General features: G+C 31.3%; 1 pseudogene; it reads right to left on the minus strand.

Moving 5' to 3' along the window:
* Positions 10,548–14,019, minus strand: LOC105167718 (annotated as a pseudogene).

Here is a 16,012-nt window from a genome sequence, read left to right on the forward strand (position 1 = left end):
GCATGGTTCCGTTGGGATTATATTGCACAATGAAATGATGTACAATTATTGATGGTGGTAAGGCTCGAGATAAGAAATGATCGTGATACCGTCTCAAATATATGAAATAGTATTACCAAATAACTCAGATCTGAATATCATGCCAACTCGAATTGGCAAACACCCCAGGATATCATCCGATAATAAGCTCTTCGGGTATATATTTTGTTTAATTTGTATATAATGAAGTTAGTGTACGAGATGTGTTTTTTGAGCTATGTTCACAGGCTAAACAACTTGGATACCTCATAGTTTATAGTGACAATCTCACTATGGACTTTCAGGGATTGACACAAGTAAGGGCTAACCACCATGGAACTCACCAGAAACTTATGAATTTTGCCCAAACATGGTATCTCATCGTCCATTTTGGACCGACGACCACATATGTTTCCCAGCTGACGAGACAGATCCATTTTCCTCATACCAAAACTGTAGAGACACCATGGAATTCCACCGATTTCATTTGAAGACAAGAATTTAAATACTCCTATTGAGCAAATACAAAATCGACAACCTCGCCGAAATAAATGACGTCCATGATGCAGCATTGGGAACATTACTAGTAATGATAAATGTATCATAACATGTAATTTGACCCACGAAATAAAAATATTTCATATAATAGAGTTAGTGCACTAGATATCTAATTTTTAAAGTGTTACATATTGTAAACACCTACTAAATAAAAATTCTAAAATGTTGCATACTGTGTGGTGGTGGTGATGGGCATTGGTGGAGGAGGAGCTGAATATAGGAGATTGGAATAGAAATCACGATTGAAGGAGAAGTCATCGAGTGGATACTAAAGCCAAGACGCCATCTCATCCTCCTTCATAAGTAAATGCTGCTGCTCTTCGCTGCTCGATTAGATCTCTCTCTCCGCTAGAATCACTACTTCACTACTGCCAAATGTACTCTTCTTTGATGATCTTTGGTTCTGGCTCTGCATCACTACTTGGCCGTTTTGCCATAGCAACTCCATGATCTCCTCTTCACCTCTATAATTCAAAAAGCACAATCGCATCTCATATAATTTGCTTAAACTTATACCTACAAGAGAAAATCAGAACAACTTTGCTAGTAATAAAAGCTTACGTTGCAGGCTTTATGGAATTGGAAAATTCGGAAGCAGTCATCTTCCATCTCATGAAAATCCATAACACAATGCTTTATACTCTATTTATAGACTTCAAATCTACTACCCTAAAATGGATTATTCCTAGAAAAAAATGAACAGTCCGTGGAAAACACAAATTCACATCAAGAAAAGTACCACACAAAGCTTGACGTGCTTGATAATATTGTCGTGTAAGATTTTGTGACCTATCTATTTCGGTATGTATACGCATTGAAATATGTCTACCTGGTCCACTACGAACACTTAATGCTAGATTGTGCACATGTTCAAAATGGACAGGGTCACAATTTTGGTATGCTCTCTACCATGCGGTATTCTTGACTTGCAAAACGAATCGAGAAATCTTGTACACTTGCTTTCAAGTGGTCTTTGCTCTTGAAAACCATACCACATGTGAGCCCTCCAGAGTTTGAATCATAAAAATGATCCCAACTACCAAAAGGGATATTGTACAAGTCGATAGGGACCTCTGGATGTATTGTATTAAAAAATGGAAGAATCGAATACAAAGAAGGCGATTTTGATGAGACCGCTATGTTCAAATCAATCCCCTCTTGAACATAGCTTGTCGACTCATTACCATTGCTTCCAAGCATATCCAACATAATTGGAATGCTGACTTCATCATCATTTCCGAAATTATCATCATTTTGACCTTTACTTCAAGTTCGTCTGATTCTAAGTCCATCATTGTTTAAGAAACTATCGACTTCTTGCTCAAAATACTCATTGTCTTTTTGGTGGAATGTAGATGGACCCGCATAATTTTCACCCAACCCTGCCCATCGCTTGAGTTACTGCAGACAAGCTGTGTGCATCTTCTGTTAACAGAGGCATGTACGTTCCCCAATCACCAATAAATAGGTCATCTGCTACAATATTTTTATAAACTTTCTCTGCTCCAACAAAAATATCAACAGACATATCTATTTACCAGAGAGAAAAAAAATTGCACATCATCATCTGTCTTAATTGGCAACACCATCTCTTGACTTCTATCCCACTATATATTGTGTATTTAAAAATATATTTGTAACTTAAAATGACGGAGGTCAAGATTTTCATACAAAATCGATTCCAATTCTACAAGCGCAGTACTACGACATATTCTCAAAATTTTGACTGGGGGGTGATCATAACTTACACAATCATATAAATCAATTCATTGACTTCCAAAATATATAACAATATAAATATTTTTTGCTCTGTCATATCTATACAATAAAATAATATATATATATATATATATAAAATTAAGATAATAATAATATTTTTATGAAAATAACTAAACGCATAACATAAGAAAAATGTAGTAAGTGAAAACAACTTGCCATACTAGTTTTGATCGGAAAAATTATACATCGGTACTTAAATAATCTTACACACTACAACTAAGAAATTTTTTTAAGAGAACGGAATGCAACTTTTTGGAGAGGAGGAATGAAAATTTTTGTAGCTAAAGAAGAACAATTTTTCGCAGTAATAATACATATTAGAACAACACAAAACCTAGTTTTGTAATATCACTTTTGTCAGAATCGATTTTATAAACTGGACTTTTACATGCAAGCGTCGCATTAGATTGCTTAAATTAGGGATCAATTTTTTTTAGTTTTTAAAAGAATAGAAAGATGTTGACCAAATTGGAGGGCACATGTTAGTCCATATTTATTTGTAGTGTCATAATTCAGCCACACAACAACCTTATCTATATACTAGAAAGCTTGCGCGGTAGATTATACCTGTAAGATTTTAATAAGGAATTATTATCTCTAATTCAATAGAATTTGTTCCTGTAGAACATCAGTTCTTGAGAGTAAAACATTTCATATTGTAAGAAAAATGAAATAAGAAAACATGAACAAGGATAAAAGCATATGACATATTTATGTTTTACCTACCCCGTAATCAAAAGTTATATAAAGAAATGTGTTTCTTTCACTTGGAGATTTATTTTTAAGACTACTTGAACATATGTCATGATTTGATCCAATTTTAATCAAATATGAATTTCATATCTATATTTCATAATAAAAGCTTATACTTATAGAAAACTATTTTCACCTCAACACAAATTTTAAAACCCTGTAGTGTGAAGCAAAAATAAGTGATTGAATTTAAAACAAAAACTCATGACAATGTTATTCACTCGGGGATCTATGGCATCTAAAGAACAAAACTCATGATCAGAAGAAAGTAATTCACACAAAGCTGATTAATAACAAAAGAAGCTATAACTTTATATAACATAACGGGATTTCACACCACGTACCAACATCATGTAACATTGAGGAAAGATTCAAAATTTGAAATAACCACTAAGTAGTAGGTGCATGGACAAAATAAATCACTCAGGAGTACTGGCAAAAGAGGTTACCACACATGAAACCTAATACAATTATTTGTAATTGTTTATTTACATATCAATAGATGAATTACTCCTTCAAACACCATCACTTATTACTTAGAGGTGAAACTGACAAACTTGCAACATCATGTGAATCATTGCTTGATTGGAGAAGATGTGCATTCAGAGATGTAGTAGCAGCAAGATCATTATCTGATATTGACAAATTAGTAAATAAGTACAAAGTATCAAATCATTTTAGTTTTGAAAGTTAATGAGATACTAAATAAGGTATATACCAACAACATAAGAGTGTGAAGATGAGCATTCCTCGACACAAACTTTTGGGAGCTGGTTGACATCTTCTTCAACCAATGAAGAGAAATTGTAGTGATATCCAATACCATAATGAGTGTCCACGGTCTTATTTATTTGAACAATGAATCGTCTTCCATTCAAATTTTTATTTATAGCATCAAAGTCCAACTTTCGTTCTGTTTTAGAGAAAATAAACCAAATGTTATTCAAGTAAAATAGTAGCATTAGTATTAACACTTTTACCTATATCGTAAAATACCAAATACTAAACCTCTTCCTCATTTTTCATGAGTTCATGTGCAGTTATACCAAGAAGATTCTATGCCAAATCATCAGATATAATAGCATTCAATTGAGTTGTGCGGTTAGAGAGTGATACCAAACTTGGTTCTAGATAGTTGGAAAGAACCAATGAGAGACGGTAGACATAACCTACTTGTACCATCACATTTCGTAAAGAAATGAATGGAAAGGGTGGAAAAGAAATAAATTAAATGACTGAAAAATCATAACTTTGGATTGGCAATAGTTTTTGTACGGTAGAAAATGAAGTAATTTCCCAACCATACTCGCTAATTGTGCCTTTCAAGCAATTCACAAGCCATATACTAATATTTTTTTTATCAACGTCCATGATTGTTGCTGTCACTTTGACCCAAAATTTGTCTTGCTACATATATACAAATATAGTACGGATGTTTTAAACTTTTAGTAGTTTATTAGGATCCTTCAATTGGCTTGAAGAACCTAAGAATTTTCCAAATCAAGAACTTAAACTATACAACGAAAAAGCAAAAAAAATTAGATAATGAAAATAAAAGAAACTTACAACGTTATTAGTTATGGTATTTGCAATAGAAGATAAGTTATCCTATGGGATATTTTGATGAGGGGATGATCACTTAAAGTACTTTTTCTCACGAACAAGTTCAGTTAGAAACACATGATTTTTTGCTAGCTAGTTGCATCTTGAAAATAATAATTAAGAGAAATAGAGAGTATAAAAGAAGAAAAAATACTGTATAAAAATATATTTGTTTTATATAAGAATGAAGATTCACTTGTACCAAGTCCTAAGAGATTGAGTTTCAGAGTATGATGAGTTCGCAATGATATTTGCAAAACCTCTTGCAGAAAGTCATATACCCAACAATAACATCTTACTTAATCACACGATAATCACGAAGAAAAATATCAAAATAGAAACATAACAACAATAAATCAATTTATATAAGCACACACAGAATTTGGCAAATTTCTTATTTATTATTAAAATATCATAATTAACAAAAACACATATGTTTAGAGACCCTTGAACTATAAAAGGTGATTAGATGCACAATTTATATCTTCGAAATAAGCCTCAATTTTCTTTCAGAAGTTTTGGCATATAGTCAGTCTTGATGTAACTCGTAGTGTTTTCAATATGCTTAATGATGATTCTTGTGATGTATAACATGAACTTTACCCATATCGTGTTGATTTCTAAGTGTGATGATGGTAAAAAGCTAGCTTAGTTTAGCCGATTAGCCTCTGTAATACCATTTTTAAAAATTACATCTAAGTGCGTGGCTAATCGGATTAAGCGTGTCCTTGATCATGTCATTTTCCCAGCACAGTCAGTTTTTATTCCAGACGGATTGATTACTGATAACATACTAGTTGCATTTGAATTTAACAATTTTGTTAAATATAAAACACGTGCTTGACAAAGGTGTTTCGCTCTCAAATTGGACATGACTAGGGCACACGACCAAGTTGAATAGTGTTTCTTGAGAGATGTGTTGCTTTAAAAAGGGATTTACGAGCATTTTGTGTGCATTGTTATATCACTAGTTATTTGATCTCTTATTAATGTTGATGCTGATCAGTTTGGTTACATTACACCTCAGTCAGGGATTCACTAAGGTGATCCTATGTTATTGTATTTGTTTTTATTTATTGTAGAGGTATCGAGTAGCATGCTGCATGCAACGACGGTTTGATGGGAACTTGATGGGGTAGCGATTAGTAGATAGTCCCCTTCTCCCTTGTTGTTTACTATCAGACGCCATTATATTTAGGCAGGCAAAAGAGGAAGCTATATTGACATTGAAACTTAAGTTGAAGGAATGTAGAAGGAAGCTACCCTGGCTTGCCACACTTAAAACACTCCCCGCTGCCATTTCCCGCCCACTTCCATATGCACTTCCATATCTTATGACAAGTTACAATTAATATATGAATAGAAATAGGCAATGACATAAAAGCTGATCATCAACGAAATAGAATGGTCAAAATCAAGCGCAAAGTCGATGTGACTCAAGTAAAACAAACATGATGATAATTAAGATAAAATATGTTTACTATATAGTGGAAGTTCTCCTCAATACATAAAAAAGTCGAAACTTCAAACAAATCTGTAATAACATCAAGCAAACGAATCAGAAAACTTAGACTTTCTTCTTTTAATGAACTAACTCATTATAAGTTGGTTAACGAAGTCCTAATCAGTGATATGCTAGTTATTGAGAACAAAACACATACAGTTCATTCAAAATAAGTACTTCAATGCATTAAAACAAGCCATTACCTTTGCCTCAAGAAGATGTCCAAATTTCTCAAATGCGTCTCTAAGACCTCGATCAGATGTTGACCATGACAGACCACCAATGAAGCATCGATACTCAACATCATCTGACATGTTTCAAGCTACTTTCCTTCCTGGTGAGAAAAAGAATACAAATTCCAATTTTAGACGATAGGATTATTTCATAGTCCAATCATTAGCAGAAAAACTAAAAGCCTTATTGCAGTTGTCATACCATGAATTATTTTACTACAAAATATTTGTGCCAAGGACGCCCATTGTTCTAAATAGACCATATTTCTGAAGATTTTAATGTACTGAAGTTTCTCTCTTGAACTTTTATCCTATCAAAGAATCTAGTTCTGATATTCACTTTAAACGCAAGTGTAAGGATAAAACTGGTTACAAAAATATGAGGGTAACTGCCTCTTACTTCATCAAATTAGTAGCTCCAATTAAAAAATTGTAGAATATATTCGCTATACACAGCATAACAAGAAAACATATTACTCCAAGAATTTTGCCAAAAATGCCATGCTTACAAAGTTGGCAGACTCCAGAATAGCTGAAGGAAAGAAAATTTTCAACAAGTCTATAGGAACAACAATTTCTTGACAACATAATCACATGATGCATTCCCAATTCGACAAGAATTAGATTTTCCTGATACATATTTATTAAAATTTAACATAATCTGCAACCAACCACAATAGAAACTCCACAGATCAATTAGGAGTTCTAGCATATAATTACGATTCCTCCACAATATGCCAATTACTCATTTGATTCTCCAAATAATTCTCCAAATTATTATTACCTTAAAATAAGCAAACAAAAGAAAATTGGCTTTGATTCTCCAAATAATTCTGGTTGGTTCCATCTTTGCCCACTCTATTCTGATTCCCCCATCCTTTTATGCAATTAATATTGAAATGCTTATACAATTAAACAAAAACAAAAAAATGAACTTTTGTCTTATCATATTTCTGGTAGGAGTTGGTGGTATAGTAGGTGAGAATATTTGAAATTAGATGAGGAGGTTGATTTTTGATGATATATGATGGGGATGGTCACCATACATGTGACCTGGTCCTCATCATCATACAGATGCTAATGCTTACTTAACAACACTCAAAACATTGGGACACGACCATTGTTGCGGACTATTTTGGAAGCTCGTGATCTCTTGGTTAGTGGGAGTCAGTGGCATGTTAGGTCCAAAAGTACAATGCGTATTTGGGGGAACTGCTGGATTCTACAGCCAACTGAGTTTCGATTGATTTCTCCTCTTTTGTCCCAGGATGCAGTGGTGGTGGAGCTTATAGACTTGGATATGTAAGGTTGGAAAACTAATTTGGTTACACAAAGTTTTGGTGCTGAGGAGGCACAAGTTAAAGGAGCATTCCAATTGTGGGCATGGGTGTGGTTGATCCTTTGATCTGGCATTATAGCCGGAAGAATAAGTTCTCGGTTCAATCGTTGTATGTTCTAGAGCTTGATAGTGGGATGTGGAAGATGGTTGCAACACTAAGAGATCAGTCAAACTAGAGATGGCAATTGGGCCCAAAAAATTGGGGTCCTGACCCGAACCCGCCCCATTTGGGGCGGATATGGTAATGATTTTGGGGGGGGGGTTCGGACCTGGTCGAGTCCAGGACGGGGTACAGGTTTAGTACCGAACCCACCCAGACCTACTCTGGCCCGCCCCGCTTCATATTCTATATATTTTTTATTTATTATTCATGTGTAATACATTATTAATAAAAATTTATAGTATTATATGTAAATCCTTAAATAATTATATATGTACATATATTGACTCTATATAAGAAATACAATAAATAAAAGAATTAGTTGATAAAAAAATTAATAATTTAGATAAAAACATATTTTAAGCTATTTAATTTTAAACTGATATTATTTAATAAAATATAATATATTAATTGAATTGTATTCTTTATATTATATAATTCATTGTAGATAATAAAATCATATTACTTGATGAAAAAATTAATAATTTAGATAAACGTATAATTATTTTAAATTGAAAATTATATTTATGTATTTAAATCTAAACTTATTTAATTAAAAATAAAATATTAGTTGAATGTATTTTTTGTATTATATAATTTCATGTTAGAATCATATTTCTTGATAAGAAAATTAAAAATTTTGATGAACTTATACTTTGTCTTATACAATTCATCTTAGATTGAAAATTAGGTTAATTTATTTAAATCTAAACTAATATTATTTAATAAAAAATAAAATATTAGTTGAATGTATTCTTGGTACTATATAATTCATTGTAGATCTTTCAATGACATTACTTGATTGAAAAAATAATAATAATTTAGATGAACGTGTACTTGTCTTATAAAATTCATTTTAAATTGAAAACTATACTAATGTATTTAAATTTAAACTGATATTATTTAATAAAAATAAAATATTAGTTGAATGAATATTCTTTATAATATATAATTCATTGTATATCGTAAAATGGTATGATTTTATTAGAAAATAATAATTTAGATGAACATATACTTTATCTTCATTTTAAAATGAAAAATATGTCAATATATTTAAATCTAAACTGATATTACTTATTAAAAAAATAAAAACTTAGTTGAATCATGAATGTATTTAAGTCTAATTAAATTATATTATTCTAATAATAAATATTAATTAAAATGATATACAAAAAATGAAAAGAAATTTAATAGGGCAAAAGCGGGGTGGATTGGCAGGGCGGGTCTCGAGTCCGAGAAACCCGCCCTGTTGCCATCCATAAGTCAAATGAGGTGAGCCAGGTGAGGGCGTGGGGATGGAAGCAATTTTAGGCTAGTAGGACTTCTCCGAAGGTACGCAATCTCATTTGGCGGGTGTGTCATGAAGCTCTAGCAACGATGCTTAAATTGGCCTGAGGAATGGGAACAAATGAGGGGCAATGCAGCATATATGTGTTACAAGATGAATCTACAAGTCAGGTTCTGTTGCAATGCTCCTTTGCCCATCAGGCTTGGGCACTAACCGGTGAGACATTGAATTGCTGAATACTGACCAATCTTTACAGGATCTGGCAGGTTTATGGATCGGTGAGGGTGGAGAGCGGACGTCAATTTCCCTATCGTCTGTTGGGGTCTATGACAGTGCCGCAATCAAGTGGTTATGGAAAGCTCTAGTTCATCAGCCATGCCTAGTCAGGAAGACGGTGCGAATCCAAGTTATATACTGGCTGCTTTGCTGATTGTCGAATACCACAGCAACAAGCACAACCTGTTGCGTACTGTTACTAATCTCTGCTCTAAGATTGGGGTTAGGATGTATGAGTACTGAGTGATGCTTGCTCTAGTTGTTATTAAGATAGTGGTAAGTGAGTAAAGAGGCTAGAAGTGCTAGTTGTTTCTATTACGTGGACATATTGCTATAATTGAGTTAGATTTGTTAATAAAAAATCATCGCTTTTATCTGAAAAAGAGGATACATCAAAGAGCATGCTTCTTCAATTTCTTGGTGATTTTGTTATTTTTGTCTTTTTTAATCTGTATCTTGAATTCTGAATTTTGTGATTGGTTTTAGGACAATTTTTACGACAAGTGGTGACGAATTTCCCATATTTAAAAAGCTACTGCAAAAGTTGTTTAAATTTGCAACAGATTTAATAGTAATTTTGCAACGCCAACATTTTATTTTATTTTTTTTTTTGTGAAACCATCTCAATTCAACCAAGGTCGTCGCAGAAACCATTTAAAATTTGAAACAGGTCACATCCCTTGTTAATTAATCATCTAAAAATGTAGAATCGTACACTTTTTGGGATGATTTTGGCAACAAAAAAAGTGACAAATCACATTTGCAATGGATTTTGAGACAGTCTTCCTATCCCAAAACTCGCCTACTAGTTTCGAATGACCTGACAACATTATTCTTGAAAAATATCTGTACCACAAAATACTTTTTTTTTTTTTAGTGTATTGACAATTTTATCCATAATTATTGTCATTAATAATTAAATTTTAAGAAAATTTGAATTTCTGTTATTTTTACTTCATCACTAATATATATATATATATATATATATATATTTGGTTATAATACGCTTAGTCTGATTCGTTGAACCCAGTTCAAAATATAAAAATAATGACAGAGGGTTATAATTATATGAAACTTTTATTGTTGCTGTAACATTGCCATTACACTTCAAGAATTCTAAAAGGCCATTTCATTAATTATTAGGCCAATTGAATAATATTATCAATAGTATTTATTTAATTTTCCCAAGATGGCATTTAATTAATCATTGACTGAGAGAAGAAATCCGACGAGATTGCTGATCAATGACACCAGCAGTAGTCGGGCTCTGCTCCAACACGACTTCATAACCATCGCTCCAATTCTCCATTCCCTCAGCCATCACTTGCCAAACTTGCGCAGCCGTACACCCTATTGAATATCAGCCCAAAATACGTGTTCCGCGCCTCAACCGTGTAGCCCGACGACCTTGAGGACTTGCCGAACTCACTCAACACCAGTGGCTTCCTGAGGATCGATTGGGAGTCGTTTATGTGTGCTTGGATCCATTTTTCGACGAATTCATTTTGAGCCTGGTCGTTTGAACCAGGAACCCTACAACATTCACAATCCGTTAATATTTTATTCAAACATATATTATTAGAAAATAACTAAAATTTTCAAATACTACAAGAAAATATATAATTTGATGGCAATTATAAAAAATTAGCGTTGAGATAATTAGCAAATAAAATTTTCGTTGTTAATTCGCATTATTTTATATAAAAATTTACTTGCTAATATTTAGCAGTGAAAAGTTTACTTGCTAATGAATTTAGCAATAAATTATTTATAATATATAATATTATAGATTAGCAATGGAAATTTTACTTGCTAATTAGCTTGACACTAACTTTAACATCACTTTTTTTATAAATATTAAGCTATTTTCTTATAGTGAATATCGTGTTAATATTTTTAAGTATATTTAATATGCGTATACAATATATATAGCGTAAACGGTACATATTATATTATGAATTTAAATATTGTATTGGATATGTAATCATATGTTAGACAAATTGATATGAATATCACGTAATTAAAAATCTGGATGTGTACATACGCAACCACTATATATGTTCATATTTATTAATTTCATAAGTACGTAGATTAATTATACATAGAAGTAAATTTTGTAAGCACAAATAAAATATTGAATTAATTATGTTTTGAATAATTTCTAATAAAATTTCTATCATTTTATGAATTTATTTCAATCATGACAAAGTGCAAAAGAATTATGAAATGATTATTATTAGCTATGATAATTACTTATTATTAAAATTAAAACACATGCAAATTACGGACACACAACCTATTACTACAAATACGTTGAGTGCAACTAAAAGTTTGGACTGTCTCTTTACTTTCTACGTATTTGACATATGCATGAAAAGGTAATTATAAAATTATATGTATACAATGTAGACTAGAGTATGTAAATATGTACCATTGGTCAGGATAGAGATGAATTGTGGCGAAGTCGACTTGAGGAATACGATTATTGGCAATGAAATCGGTCCCAACTTCATAACCAGGATTGTTTTGTTTTTTTTCGGGCATCGACTCCCCGTAAAACCCTTCCATCCCGATTTCTAGGAGATGATTTTTGTCCATCGATTTCAGGTAAGTTGACATTTCCGCCACCCAATCCTACGATTGATCATCAACAACATGATACATTATTACATGTTTAATTTCGAATAAGCCTCATGATTTTGTTTCACAAAATAGCTCATTGAAGGGAAGAGACCTTAAAATTTACAAGTTACACAAATTCCTTATATATAATGTGTTTTTAGTCTCATCAAATAAGGGTATAATTTTTTTTATACCACAACTATTACAGATGACGCTTTTAGATCCATAAAATGTAAAATCGTATTTTTTAGTCCCATAAAATGTGATTTTAAGACATTTTAGTCTCAAAATCACAACGCCTTTTTAGTCCCAAAACTACAATGCACATGATTTTTTGAAATTAAAAAAATATGATTTTAAGTTTTATGGGACTAAAAGCGTCACTTGCCATAATTGTGGTACCAAAATAAATTTCACTCTTATTTTTTGAGACTAAAAAAGCATTTTCCCCTTGAGATAATGACAACATCAATTATGTATGTTTAATATATATATATATATATATATATATATAGAGAGAGAGAGAGAGAGGGGTGACCTGAATAGGTTTTCCAGAGAGATCAGATTGGCAACGGGGTTCGTTCATGAGCTCCCATGCAAATATGGTGGGATCGTCTTTGTATGCTACTCCAGTTATTGTGTTCACTCTATTCAGCACCGCCTACACCAGTCCACGTCATCAATTTTACTATTGCCAAACTAATTAAGAAAATTAAAATTAAAGGACATTTTCCTTTGATAATTTTGAAGATCTAAGTCTTTTATTAATTATTAGATAATATGCGAGCATAGATATTTGGATTTATTAAATATTTTTTAATTAAAAGCAATTTTCTTCCTTTTGTCAATTGTGGTCTCAAGTACATTCACAACTTTTAATGAAATTCAATTACAAATACAAATGTTGTAGTGATTTGCATGAGATTTCCCCAAGATAACATAAATTTAATTACCTTAATATGATTCTTGTAGTAGTCTTTGACAATAGAATTTGTAAAGAACTCATCATCGTTGTTCAAGTATTGTCCCCTCTCTCTCGCCCATTGCACATATTGTTTTTTTCCTCCAAAACCTTCCCAGTTGTTCACCAAACTCAAAATTAGATAAATCCCATGTTTTTTCGCCTCGGACACCACAAAATCCAGGCCCTGAAAAATACACAATCGAAAGTTATTAATAACAATTAATTTAAATACAGTTATATTCTTACAGCATTCTAAAATGTTAGGACAAAAAATATTCATAATTATACATGTATGATTAGTTGTGCTAACCCATGTATGATCTAATGCAGCTATGGCTACGTTCGTACCTTGAACATATCCTCGTTATATGAGCCGGGAGCTGTTTGGAGAGCCCTATATCCCCCGTCACTAAAAGCCCACGTCCTCGCAACATTCATTCCATACTTGGCAGCTTGTGTGAACGTATCAGATACCTTAACCCTAGTCGATGGGTCCGATGCCATGTACATTAGCCAGTAAGAATTGAAGCCATTGAAGTAGAAAGGCCTCCCGTTGACAACAAATTGGCCGCCCCTCGTACCCACAAAACCACCTCGGACCACCCTCCCCTCGCTACAAGCCACCGAAAGGGCTGCAAGAACCAAACTCATACCCAAAATTTTTCCCCACATCTTGGACCAACTAATTATATTATATATCAGTACCTATGTTATTGTTTCTCAGATGTTGTCTGAATTTGTGTGTGTGGTTGGATATATATATATATATATATACAGGGAAAGATTGATGATTGTGATCAAGAATGAGAAGTATGGATATTGAGGGTTATGGGTATGTACATATTGATGAGGATGGGGTTATTGCTTTTGCTGACGGTTCAAAGTGCAAAACAGATTTCTCCATACCGATCATATGTATCATATTGGAGATTCTTTGCAGTAACATATATAAAAGGTTGTAAGGTAGATGGATGCATGAAAAGGCAGTTTAGGTTTTGCCCATTTCTTGTCGTCTCAAATCTAGTTTAAGTGGTAATAATGGATTTGAAGTCTGATTTTGTTCCCTTGTTTGGTTTTATATATTCTCTTTGTTTCTGCATTCGAATTTCATAATAAGTTAGAAAAAAGTAAATTAATTAAGAAGTGTTAAATTAATAGAGATATATATATCCCACGAAAAATAATAGATAAACATAATCATATGTATTTAGTTAATTTCATTAAAAAATTATTTATACTTCTGCAAAAATATTTATCTTTTTTTTAGAGAATTGTCCAATAAATATCAATTATTACATACCACTTTTAAATTTTAGTAAGTACGAACAATTATTTTGAGATTTCAAATATTAGTTAACGAATTATAGCTGCAGTAATCGGATTTAATTTCAGAACATAGACCATTTGACTTAGTAAAAAGTACTTTATTATATATCATTCATTCATATTTATAATAATTCACCATATGTTTGCTAATTACTTTGGTCAATGTTTCATAATTAGTACTGTATTTTGTTAATTAAATGAAGAAGAACATAACATTTAACCATAGTTAATTATCATAGTTAAAAAAAAAATAATGGTAGTGAATGATTATTAACCACGACCACGAAATGTTTGTTAAGCGTAGTTTTGCGAGTGTGGTAACAGTGAATAAATTTAATTTTTGTATCAATTTTATTTAACCATGCATAGTAAATAAAAAAGTTTGCATTGGAAAAAAAGAAAATTTTCTTTCTATAGTTTTGGTATGAATTTATTTTGGTTCTTTATTTTTTAACAATATTAAATTTAGATATTTATCTATCAATTTTGCTGAATTTGGTCTTTTAGCCTAATTTATAATGCTTTTCCTTTCCGATGATAAAAGATAATAGTTTTAATGCTCTAAGTGTAATATGAATAAATATTTTGTCGATAAATCTAAACTCTAATACCATTTTAGGCGAGCATTAATTACAAGATGCAAAATAAATGGAGTATATATGAACTAAAATTGCTCTTGAAAAGCTATATAGGGGTAAAATTGTGCAATTTTAAAAGTTACCGGACTAAAACTAAAACGGATAAATTTAAAAGACTAAAATTAATAGCAGGCAAACTCAAAAGGACTAAACAAATAAATTTTTCTTCAAATTATTGGGTTGTCCCTATAAAAAAAAAAGATAATTTTTTTTTAAATATATAGTTACAGTTTAGGCATATTTATTATCATGTTTTAAAATTTTTCCCATGCCTACAAAATATAATAAGGATTATCTATTTCAACACTACAAAAAAAATTATTCAATAGCTATGAAAAAGGATTACGTCTAGCTAATTAACAAGTAAAAATTTTAGTTGCTAATTAACATTATTTAATACAAAAAATTTCCTTGCTAATGAATTTAATAAGAAAAACTTGTTAATAAATTATTTAAAATATATACTAAATAATGTAGATTGGTAATGAGAATATTACTTACTTATTACACCAATGCTGATTTTAGTATCAGTTTTTTGATAAATATTGAGTCATTTTCTTGTACTGCAACGTCTATTGCAATTTTTTATTTTGTTTAACATATACATATCATATGTCACTTCATCTATTTCATTTTTTATAAAAGACATTATATTTTTTACTTGTATATATAGATAGAATAGAGTATAGAATAATATTTGAAATAAAAAATTCAGTTCTTGAATTCTAAAATAATTTCTGGTATTAGCCATATCTAAACTCGTCTTGACCTGTTAGATATAGCTGTTTCCTTGTGGGTTCTTCTAAAAATATATTTTCTATATATATATATATATATATATTAAAAGTAGAAATTTATTTTATATTCTTGTTTAAATTTATAAGCTCATTAAGTTTAAGTAATTATATAAGTATGCAAATATTTATAATATACATAACGGATAATTATATTT

Source organism: Sesamum indicum, linkage group LG8, assembly GCF_000512975.1.
Source record: "Sesamum indicum cultivar Zhongzhi No. 13 linkage group LG8, S_indicum_v1.0, whole genome shotgun sequence".
NCBI lineage: Eukaryota > Viridiplantae > Streptophyta > Magnoliopsida > Lamiales > Pedaliaceae > Sesamum > Sesamum indicum.